Source organism: Ostrea edulis, chromosome 5 (assembly GCF_947568905.1).
Source record: "Ostrea edulis chromosome 5, xbOstEdul1.1, whole genome shotgun sequence".
Classification (NCBI taxonomy): Eukaryota; Metazoa; Mollusca; class Bivalvia; order Ostreida; family Ostreidae; genus Ostrea; species Ostrea edulis.
In genome coordinates this window covers 6,047,955-6,060,612 of record NC_079168.1, presented here as the reverse complement: position 1 = coordinate 6,060,612, position 12,658 = coordinate 6,047,955, and the positions used below count along the sequence as shown (strand labels likewise).

The 12,658-nt window shown below is 36.0% G+C and overlaps 1 long non-coding RNA gene across 1 annotated transcript; it reads right to left on the bottom strand.

Moving 5' to 3' along the window:
• Positions 1-4,059: 4,059 nt before the first annotated feature.
• Positions 4,060-7,907, bottom strand: LOC130055224 (uncharacterized). The gene is made up of 2 exons (XR_008803512.1): positions 7,680-7,907; positions 4,060-4,157 (listed from the first exon to the last, which is right to left on the bottom strand). It is a non-coding gene; the product is annotated as an uncharacterized LOC130055224 (long non-coding RNA).
• Positions 7,908-12,658: the final 4,751 nt, after the last annotated feature.

Sequence of the window (12,658 nt, the reverse complement as noted above, 5' to 3'; positions counted from 1 at the left end):
ATATCGACGATGTATCATCTATTAACAATAATGATTTTCATTCATATTATGTCGATTCAATATACACCAGTGGCCTCGAAATAAAAGACACCACAGAGTCGTCCACTTCTGCTTCATATTTAGATATTCTAATGAAAGTAGATATTAACGGCAAACTAACAACTTAACTTTATGACAAACGGGATGATTTCAACTTTTTCATTGTCAACTTCCCATATTTATGTAGCAATATTCCATTATCACCTGCATATGGTGTTTACATCTCTCAACTGATTCGATACACAAGAGCTTTATCTGCGTATTGTCAGTCTTTAAATCGAGGCAGGCTACTGACAAACAAGTTGATGGCGCAGGGGTTCCAGCAGTCTCGTTTAAAATCAGCATTTCGCAAATTCTATGGTCGTTATAACGATCTAGTTTGCCAAATACAACCTATCATTGGGTCAATTGCTGTCTGACGTGTTTCATACCGATTGTTAGGCCGTTCTTGACACACTGATTTTGACTACGGATAACTCCGTTTACCTGATCAAGATATAGGGCTCACGGGTGTGTGTGTGTGACCGGTCAATAGGGGATGCTTACTCCTCCTAGGTACCTGATCCCACCTTTGGTATATCCATGGGTCCGTGTTTGCCCAACTCTCTATTTTGTATTGCTTATAGGAGTTATGATAATGATCACTGTTCGTTATCTCCGCCTTTCATCAATAGTATGACAACTTCATGGTACATATAATTAAATGTAATTGTTTTTGGTTGATGCATGGATCCTATGATTTCTAATCCAAAAATTACTTGACTTGAAAGTTTAATATTCTTGGAAATGTTCGAATAAAATGTACAACTCGTCAACTTTGTGACATCATACATGTATACGAAAATTCTTAAACTCGTTTCATAATATTTTCAACATGAACTTTACTTTTAAAAAGGATTTCAAAATTCTGGTTTGCATAACGCTGTTGTTGCATTTCATCCTTTTTGGATAAACGTTTAAAAATACTGATGTTCGCATATACCGACAACTTTTTTTTTTATTTTGTTCTCCCTAACATCACTCGATAGGTTTTTTATTTTGAAAACTCTCCCTAACATCACTCACTAAATTTTTTATTTTGTTCTCCCTAACATCACTCACTAGTTTTTTATTTTCTTCTCCATAACATCACTCACTAGGGTTTTTATTTTGCTCTCCCTAACATCACTCATTGGGTTTTTATTTTGTTCTTCCTAACATCACTCACTAGGGTTTTATTTTGTTCTTCCTAACATCACTCACTAGGGTTTTTATTTTGCTCTCCCTAACATCACTCATTAGTTGTTCTTTTTTATTTTGCTCTCCCTAACATCACTCACTAGTTGTTGGTTTTTTTTAATTTTGCTCTCCCTAAAATCACTCACTAGTTTTTTAATTTGTTCTCCATAACATCACTCACTAGGGTTTTTATTTTGTTCTCCCTAACATCACTCACTAGGATTTTTATTGTGTTCTTCCTAACATCACTCACTAGGGTTTTTATTTTGTTCTCCCTAACATCACTCACTAGGGTTTTATTTTGCTCTCCCTAACATCACTCACTAGGGTTTTATTTTGCTCTCCCTAACATCACTCATTAGGTTTTTATTTTGTTCTTCCCAACATCACTCACTAGGTTTTTTATTTTGCTCTCCCTAACATCACTCACTAGGGTTTTTATTTTGCTCTCCTTATCTACGTGTACATGTAAGTATCAGGCATATACATGTAGTCCACAATGCTTGATTGTATCTTGTTTAACGTCCCTCTGGAGAATTTTTCACTCACATGGAGACGTCTAGGTTTGCAGAACACTCTTGAGCTGCTACATAGTGAAATAACATCCTGCTTTGTCAATGCCCGCTGTATTTACAACAATATATGGAGATGCAGAATAATATTTTTCGTTCACGTATAACACGTTGACTGTAGCGTAATGAGTTATTTCAAAAGGAGGTAATTTTCTCATCCACTTTGTCACATCTACATCTTATCTTCTATACTGCAATCTTCTTCTGTACAATTCAGAAAGCTAATTTTAAAGGTCGCAAATTTAACATACAAATTTTCAACATCAATTTGATGATATTAACAAAAATTTGCTTATCAAAACGCCATAAATTTCGTTTAGTATTTTATCAAAGGTTACTACATAATCTAACATTAAAAGAACAACAAAGGAGAACAGACCAATAGAAAGAGGGGTGGGATAATTCCTACAGACACCACCAATGTCTTATCTACAAATAGTATACATGTACATGCATGTCAACAGTAGGACATGTCGATCCATAAAAAAGGGAGAGAAAAAACCCCATCACAAAACACATTTCATATGGAAGCTTTATATCAGAACTAAATTCTCCACATCTCTTGTATTCTGGTTGGATACCAGATGCAACTCAGTCAAAGTAGTGCAGTCGTCGTGAAACTTGAAAAAGGATATTTCTTCCTTTCACTGTATAATTATAAAATTCTAATATACTCTTTACAAGAGAGAACATATCGAACAGTGATCAATCTCATAATTCCTATAAAGAATACAACATTAGGAGCAGGTCAAACATGGATCCCCGGACACACCAGAGGCGCCCAAGAGGAGTTAGTATCCCCTGCCGACCGGTCACACCCGCCGTGGGCCAGGTAAATGGAGCAATCCGTAGTCAAAATTGGCGTGTAAAGAACGGCCTAACAATTGGTATGAAACACGTCAGACTGCATTAAATTATATTTTCCAGACTTCCCGCGTCAACGTCAATAATATATATCGTATATTTATGAATAAAATGTAGTTATTTACATTTCAGTAGAAATATATATACTATGAATATATATACTATAATTATCTTGGCTGTTTACAGGGCAAACGCTTCAATAGAAAGTAAGTATATATCTGTTTTGTACCATTGCTTTCTATAAACTTCTGATGTTGCCTACAAATGTTCTTGACGAAGAAAGAGGGCGTTTTCTTATATTGTTCTGTAGTGTTTGTAAGGGTCATATTACATTTGAAGACCAATTTTTTGAATAACCACAACAGTTTCGGAAGACTTACTAGTGTCTGCATTGTTACAGCTGTCTTGCACTGAGGAAAAATGTCAAAATCTTAGAGGTATTCTCGTCAATTGAACCAGTCACAATATATGTACATAAAAGTGTTAATCATGTGATACTCGATACTTCACACCCAAGTATGATGAAGAAAGGAGAAAATTTATGGCTGGACTGGGAATCATCCCGGGACCCTGCATTACTAGACAGGTGCTCTAACCACTGAGCTACCCAGGCCGATATCCATGGTCCATATAACCTGAACTACTACATAAACCTCCTTACATTGCCTTCACCCTCGAAGACACCTAATCCAGATTCTTTTGGCCCTAACAAGACTTTCGTCTAAAGTTCAGGGTTGGTCAACGGCACCAAAGCTAATGTCGGAAAGAGGAAATTTATGACTGGACCATGAATCGAATCTGGGACCCCTGCATTACTAGTCAGGTGCTCTAACCACTGAGTTGTCGATATCCACGGTCCATATAGCCCTAACCTTCATATACAATATTAAGATACAGTTGTGCAACGTCAAATTTATGATAACTTTAGAATTACTGCCGTTTCAAATCTCTAACGATGCAGATTTTCTGTAAATTATGTTAAATCTATGCAGATTTAACCATGCAATAGAACCTTTTATTTTATGTCTTCTGGAATTGTTTTCCTAAGGATTTGAGACTCTATGGTGTATCAAAGTTTTTATTCAATGGGAGCAAGTAGTTCACACAGTACAGGGCCCTGCTAATTGGTGCCCCCCCCCCCCCCCCCCCCGTTGGTAGGTCTCCTTCCGCGCAATAGATTGGATGTAGAGATGTACAATGTATGTCATCCTCCCACGCTTTTTTTTATATCGAGTACACGTGTCTTCGGGTATTCCATTCCCGATTTTTCACAATAATCAAAGATGCAGTTATATTTTAAAATGCATTCAGAATTGTGTTTACAACTTTTTCTTCAAATCAAATATCAAGCAAAATATTGATTAACTATTTATTGACTATATATTAAACAATCAGTAAAATTTATTCCTGAAGCTGTCCGCTGAAACGCAGAATTCTGGTCATCGCTGCACATTAAACATCAGCCTGTAAAAGAAACACGAATAAAACATTTAGTTGGAGCAAATATACAATACATGTACTGTAAGTCACTTTAGTCAAACTTGCGGGAGGCCCGGGTTCGAAAATCCAATCCTCTACAGACCCAAGTCGTTAGATAAGTTGTATATGTAGATACTGTTGCCAACTGATTGGTAGTAGTATAGAAGTGAAAGAAAACCCTGGTGATAAAAGAACTCTCACTGCGATATCGCCGTAGATACAGACCCATAGAACTGACTTTACTCTCAGAAAAACACAGATAAGTTTAGTTTCACGTAATTTACATGTAAAACTTATACGGTACCAATTTTGATGCACCAGATGCGCATTTAAACAAATAATGTCTCTTCAATGATGGTCAACCGAAATGTTTGAAATCCGAAATAACAATGAAGTTTTAGAGCTATTTTAGGAAAAATAAAGTGCCAAAAAAGTGGAGTCAAATTCGTCTAAAGATAAGAGCTATGCGTGAGGGAGATAATTTTTAATTTTGAAATAAATTTCTAAATTTTTTAACAGCAATTAAATATACATCCGTATTTTCAAGCTAGTAATACATGTATCACGAAATTATCTAAACACGAAAAATGAAATTCCGATGCATAATTTTGTAAACAAATTCAACGTTCGCGAAATGATATTTACTGATAACTCGGACGAAGAAAACTCGAGGAACAATGATCATGGGAAATATAAGAACTTGTAAACACAACGAATTGGTATCTACTTGTGATAATAATGCAATAACTCATCATCTAATCACAGGGACAGGGTCCCATTTTTTATGAAATGATGATCGTTGATTAACGTGTAAAATCAGGTGATACTAAGAACGTAACAATTAGGAGTAGTTTGCCATTTCAAAATTATTAAATTTTGCGCGCGTGTGTGTATAGATTCTGATCAACAAATCATTATAGAATTATTAACATTTTAAGCTTAAGGTCAATTCGATGCTTTATGTTGCAGTTAAATGTTCGTACAAAATTGTCGTTGTTCGACACATACATTAGTGGTATAGCAAATTATGGTTGTGAAGTCTGGGGTTTAAACCCAGCAAGTGAACTGGAGAATATTCATTTAGATTTTTGTAAAAAAAAGTTTTATCAGTTAAGAAGAATGCTGTTTCCATGATAGTGTACTCGCAATTAGGACGCACTCATCTTATCTTAAATAGGAAATATACATGTAGAATGATTAAATACTGGTTGAAATTGAAAAAAATCAGATAATTACATTTTGAATAGTATATACCATGAACTGCTAGAAATGTGTAATTAAAAAACTTTCACCTGTTGGTTATCAGATGTAAAAGGTTTGATATTCTCCTTAGGATTTGGAAATACAATGTGTATGGGAATCCATAATGTTAACGAAAAGCACTTTTTAGTAAAAGTGAAACAAAGGCTGAATGATGTGTTTTTACAAGAAATGAATGCATTTTTTGAAAATTCATCAAAATGCTACTTACACAAATATGTAAATGATGGATTTAAGTTACAGTTGTATTTAACAAAAGCAATCCAAATACATATGTACAATATATCAGTAAATTAGGAAAAATATTTATATAAATGTTTAAATGCATACATAATGCTGAGGTTGTCCTCATTTTTACTAAACTATATTTCATATTCATTATGTTACAAAGTATATTTACTATCTCACAGACATCAACTATATATACATTGAATGAATTGTATACATTTACCTATCCTGCATTATATTAACTTTATGCATAACTTTTGTTTATATCTATGTTTATTTATTCTATGTAAAAACATTAAACCTTTGAACTGTATGGTTCTTGGTAATAAACAATACAATACAATGCAGCTTTTGGAGGGCGAGGCGAATATTGTAGTTTGAGGGTAGTTAAAGCATTGCATTAAGAGAAAAATATTAATGATTGATTTATTGTACGGTTGAATGATTTAAAGGATCGGAACTGGTTCACGAAACAATCCCTGGACGACCATTTTTGTATGCAGATACAGTGCAAGGGATCGTCGAAATGGATTAGACATTTCCGTTGAGCATCACTCAAGAGACATTATTTGTCGAAATGCGCATCTGGTGCATCAAAATTGGTACCGTTTACGTTTTACATTATGACCCCTGGGTCGAAGGGTCTGCTGGTGGACTGTTAGTCCCCGAGGGTCTCTACAGCCCAGTAGCTAAGTACTTCGTTACTAGCTTGAAAATACGGATGTATATTTAATTGCTGTGATAATATTTAGAAATTCATATCAAAATTAAGGATTATCTCCCTCATGCATAGCTCTTATCCTTAGACGAATTTGACTCCACGTTTTGGCACTCTGTTTTTCCCTATAATAGCTCTAGCAAGTTTATCGTTATTTCGGATTTCAAACATTTCGATTGAGCATCACTGAAGAGACATTATTTGTCGAAATGCGCATCTGGTGTATCAAAATTGGTACCGTATAAGTTTTACATTAGAGACATGAGTTCTTGTTCATTATGACTAAATGATTTCAAGCATCGAAACCGCCTACTAGAACCTGCCAATCGATTCCTGATCGGTCATATTTAGATCGGTTCGGTGTTTCTGTAATTTAACAATTGTTACTCTACTTCGTAATAGAAGTTACTCTTTCTTTACAATTATTATGTAAACCCACAGGGGATAAACCCGTTTTGGGCCCGAACTCTGTGATACCATAAATCTATATTTATGGTATCACAGAGTTCAGGCCCAAAACGGGCTCAGCCCCTGTGTGTAAACCGAGTCGAAAGTGAGTAGATGAGAAACGTCAATTTTCATTGGCGGACCAAAACCTAATGATAATTCTTATCAAACTGGAAATTCGCAATCTCTAATTTTGGTCCGATGTTGGGGAAATCAAATGTTATATTCATCTCGAAGACTTATCTGGGTGAACATGAGGTTCTATTCGATATAGTTTATCAGATTTCGGCCAATCAGAAAACACGATCATATGATAAAAACTGGTATTCAATATACATATAATTTCTTACTATTCTTAAACATGCATGAAAACTATATTAACCAGTTTGAGTCTGATGAATATTGAAATGATGATTAAATCTTAGTTATTAACAACTGAGCAACAATTACAGCGAGTGAAGATCGCGTCGTGAAGCTCCAATGATTACACATACGAGTCACGTGATTTCCTCTTCATCAGCTGAAAAAAGATGAGTATTACCCATAATGCTTCTGGAAAAAATGTCGCCGTCACTGCAGTATACTTCATTGATAATCCCGTAATTAAAATAATTAGATTGTTTAGAACGTACCACAAACGTACATGCTTTCTCATAGTTTCAAACGTTTTGTTTTTGCTTGGTTTGAGAGAAGAAGAAAAAACATTACAGCTAATATGACGTCACAATGTAACTGTTTACATCCACCGCGTTAAATGAAGAGGCGGATAAAATGTCTATAAGTCGTGTTGCAAGGTGTTAATGGGCTTCACTCGTCTCAACGGTCACACTGTACAACATATTATATGAACATACCTTTGACAAACCATATAGCGGCAGCAGCGATGCCTACCAGCAGAATTGTTTTATCACGTGACACACGAAACGATGCTTGGCCGGATACCATCACGCCCTCCCCGTATCCCGGTGTCACGTTATCGGAATCGCTTCTGATTGCCCCCGCGAGAATTTCACTGAATGTCAGGCTCATCACGACCAGGAGGATCAAAACTTTACAGCCCACCATCTTTGTATGAATCTATAAGTTGCATCATTAAATTGAAAATAAATTATACAAAAATATACAATATTCATCCCTTTGATGACAAGGAATATTGCTTGAATATTAACAATTTCAAATGCTTGCATGCAACAATAAATTGACTTATGCATCATTCAGAATAATAACTAAATAAGGAAACGTTTCATTTTAAATCAATTATCTTACAAGGACTGAGATAGCTCTCTAGAATTAAATGCGAACGCTTCTATTCAATTTTGATTTCTTACTATGCAGTAGTGTAAGTTTGAAAAATGTAATATCTTGTACGACAGGAGCGGATTCAGAAGATTGTTAAAAAAGGGATGTGTGACCCAAGTTTGTACAGTTTCCTTCCCAAGGAGGGGGTGGGGTCGAAGAGCACAACATGGCAATACAATGTAATACCGTTTTTATTTTAAACAAACCCCTCATAACCCTCTAAATACGAGGGTATCATTTTACATAGGTTGCTAGAGTACATCTGCATTATATATTTCAAACTGCAAGCAACTGGCGGTGGCGGATTTACGGGACTGGCGGCGCATCCGGCGCCTCCCTAAAATTTTCAAATTTAAGGTAAATCGGGGTCTATTGTTTATTAAAATGTAATCGATAAAAGAAACAATGATTTCTTCCACTCTCGGAGAAATAAATGACAAAATCTTTTGATTTATTGAATTACATGTACTTTTATTGGGAGAACTTTCCTTTTTTTCCAAAAACCCTTAAAATCTGCGTCATTTTTATTAATTTCACCTTAATGAAAATGACAGAAAATATTAAAAATGACTACATAAGCGACATATTTCAAGCCAAATAAAATCTGTAAAATCCAGGAGCTCCCCGGGGCTTCGCCCCCTGGGCCTTCACCAGGACTTCGCCCTAGACTCACTGAAAACCTCAAGGCGGCCCTTAGCCACTCTGCCTCATACAGTTGTCCCCCCTAACCCCAATTCCTGGATCCGCCCCTGGCTGGCAGACGTACCTTACTTCTGCCTTAATGTTCTACCACCTAGAACAGTCTGACGTACACTGTGACGATTTTGAATGCTCCGATTTCCATTTACGCGGTTTTTCGATATCAGTTTGAAAATAGTTACCAATGATTACCCAAAATGAGTGTCATAATGACAATAATCGATAATGAAAAGTATACCGATAACAGACATTTAATGAAATGATACATATTTGATTTTGGTGAACCGCTTGAATATCGTACTCCATTTTGGAGAGAGAGAGAGAGAGAGAGAGAGAGAGAGAGAGAGAGAGAGAGAGAGAGTTTACCTTATACTTGTCCTGCCAATCCGCTGAGTGCACAGTTGTTGATTTTCGCAACAATTAAAGCCTTCAACATAAAAATATAATACCGAATTCGTTATTCATAATTAGCAGGCTATCAATCAGTACTTCACCAGCTGCAGGACCGTACAAATTAGACACCTTACGGGAAAACGACACTAAACAGCTTTGGTATCATTTATGATACATGTAATTATTTATCAATAATGAGAGATTTATCGAATGGACTACGGGTGTAGATAACGATGGAACGGTCTTTTCTCCTATTTGTCTTGCGAAGAAACTTTAAAGTCAGATATAACAGCATAAAATAAGTTACATATTAAGGAAAAACAATCAGAAAGCTCAGTAACTTTAATGATTACTATATTCAAACAATACGAGATAATTTCAAACCATATTTTATATCACAATTCCACATCTGTTGTATGCACTGAACAGCGACATTAGCTTCACGGTGACGTGTATAATTCGACATTAGCTTCACGGTAACTTGTACTTGTACAATTCGACATTAACTTCACGGTGACTTGTGCTTGTACAATTCGACATTAGCTTCACGGTGACTAGTACTTGTACAATTCGACATTAACTTCACGGTGACTTGTGCTTGTACAATTCGACATTAGCTTCACGGTAACTTGTACTTGTACAATTCGACATTAACTTCACGGTGACTTGTGCTTGTATAATTCGACATTGGCTTCACGGTGACTTGTACTTGTATAATTCGAGAGAGAGAGAGAGAGAGAGAGAGAGAGAGAGAGAGAGAGAGAGTTTATACACGTAGGTCAGTTACATATTGCTTGTAGGAGTATTGAGATTGATCACTGTTCGTTATTTTCACCTTTCACGTGGGACACAATCAAACACAGACCCCTGTAAACAGCAGATGTGGGATCAGACTCCGGGCCACGAAATGACGAGCTCACTATTGATCACTTTTATGAAAGTAGCATACTGCGAACAAATGAGACTGATATCGAAAGTTCATCTAATTTTGATGACCCAGGAGTCAGGTGCTTAAGTGGATAAGTACCCCCTGTTAATGTATCGAAAAGAATTTGATATGTTGAAATGAAGTTATGTTGAAACGGAGTATATCATGCAAGGTGAAGATAACTAACAGTGATCAATCAATAGATAGTTGGGCAAACACGGACCCCTGGACACACCAGAGGTGGAATCAGGTGCCTAGGAGGAGTAAGCATCCCCTGTTGACCGGTCACACCCGCCGTGAGCCCCATATCCTGATCAGGTAAACGGAGTTATCCGCAGTCAAAATCAGTGTGCCAAGAACGGCTTAACAATCGGTATGAAACACGTCAGACAGCATTTGACCCAATGCGAGGTTGTATTGACGTGTTTATCATGTTGAAACGAAGTAGATGTAGTGAAACGAAGTTGCTATATTGCAATGAAGTTTAAATGCCATTCTACGTAAGAATCATGCAAAATTGAATTTCCGCGGAAAATATAATGTTACGAAAATGGGCCATACTTTTAGGGAAAGATCGGTTGGGTGTATATTCTATGAAAATCTGTTTCTTATGATCTTGCATCACTCGGTATAATTTACACGACAGAAAACAAAAAGTTTTATCGTGTACTGATTCATACAAATTATCCGCAATGCCAAATGAAAATAATCAAAACAGCAACACTGAAATAAAATAACACTTGTACATATTTCAAAATAAAGTCTTCAATTTTATTTATCAATCTTCAAAAGTGTGGAAAATTTTTATTCCGATTTTATAAATGGTTCGATATTCGTTTTAATACAGATATGTTTAGTTATCGTTCTTGGAATCGCTAGATGGCACGCCGTAACTAGGAACGCTGGAGCGTGAAAGATGGCGGCAATCCGAATGTAATTTCACCAGTGCGTTGTTAAAAGTATTGATGATAATCTACGACTGTGATTTTGTGGATCGTGGATAGAACTAATCATTTCCAAGAGTGTTATAACACCTTACACACGTCAATCATATACTATTTTAAAATTGATATAGGGCTCACGGCGGGTGTGACCGGTCGACAGGGGATGCTTACTCCCCCTAGACACCTGATCCCACCTCTGGTGTGTCCAGGAGTCCGTGTTTGCACAACTATCTATTTTGTATTTCTTATAGAAGTTATGAGATTGGTCACTGTTCGTTATCTTCACCTTTCATACACGTGTGAATTGTGCTTGAGGGCAGAGTGAGATAGGTGTGTTATTTTCAATAATCCTCGAGTCATGCAAATAAATTTGATTACGTTTATGTACGAAATATTGATCCCAAACGTTATATGATAGCCCTAACTGTTCTCAACATCCCCTGGGATCCTCTTCCGTGAATTCAATCTGTAAATTTTCTTTCTTGAATGATGGGGAAAAGGTTTTTAAATCAAGACTATTTTGATATTGAGAAAAATTCTTGAGAGTTCAACACGCCCCTTTAATGAAATATTGGACCCACTACTGCGACTGTGTTATGTAAAGAATGGAGGCGGATCCCTGGAAACACCAGAGGTGGAATCAGGTGCCTAGGAAGAGTAAGCATCCCCTGTCGTCCTGTCACACCTGCCTTGTGACTTATATCTTGATCAGGTAAACTGAGTAATCCGTAGTCAAAATCAGTATGTAATAAACGGCCTAACAATTGGTATGAAACATGTCAGAGAGCATTTCGACCCAATAACAGGTTATATTTGCAAATTAGATAATTAAAACTACCATAAAATTTTCGAAATACTTTAAAGAAACTGTTGAAACCCGTGCAACACTAACATATTTGTCAGTAGCCTGCTTCGATTTAAAAGCTGAACACCCGTAGAAAATGCTGTTGCGTATCGAATCTTGAGAGACATAAACACTAAATGTAGGTGATAATGGAATAATGCTACATGAATATTTGGAAAGTTAACGATGGAGAAGATTAAGTCATTCAGTTTGTCATAAAGTTGAGTTCTATATCTGTAATATTTCAGTAGTAGGGTAGATAGATATATCAACACCACAACAGATGTCCTCAAGAAGATGACGATCTCCTTTTTATCGTTATGATAGATGAATATACAGTGAAAGGTACTATCATTTCAGCGAAGAAAAACTAAAATTATGAATTTTACTGCTCGACTGAACTTTTAATGTATGATAAAACAATTACATTTATTGGTGATTGTGAAATATCTCATGTTTGGATCCAACTGACGTGAACCTGTAAGTATAACTGGCCACATGAAATTAAATAATAATGAGTTTACAGTAAAAATATACGTGAAAAAAGTCTAAAAATAGATCTCACTTATAGTATGATGATTTTGAAAAACTGGCTGAAAACACCATTTAATGATCCTTTAAAATATACTTTTAAAAGTGGGTAGCTTACATATATGTAAAAAGGATTTTTTTATTATAGGAGATAAGAAGGTGCAGATAACGAACAGTGATCAATTCATAACTCCT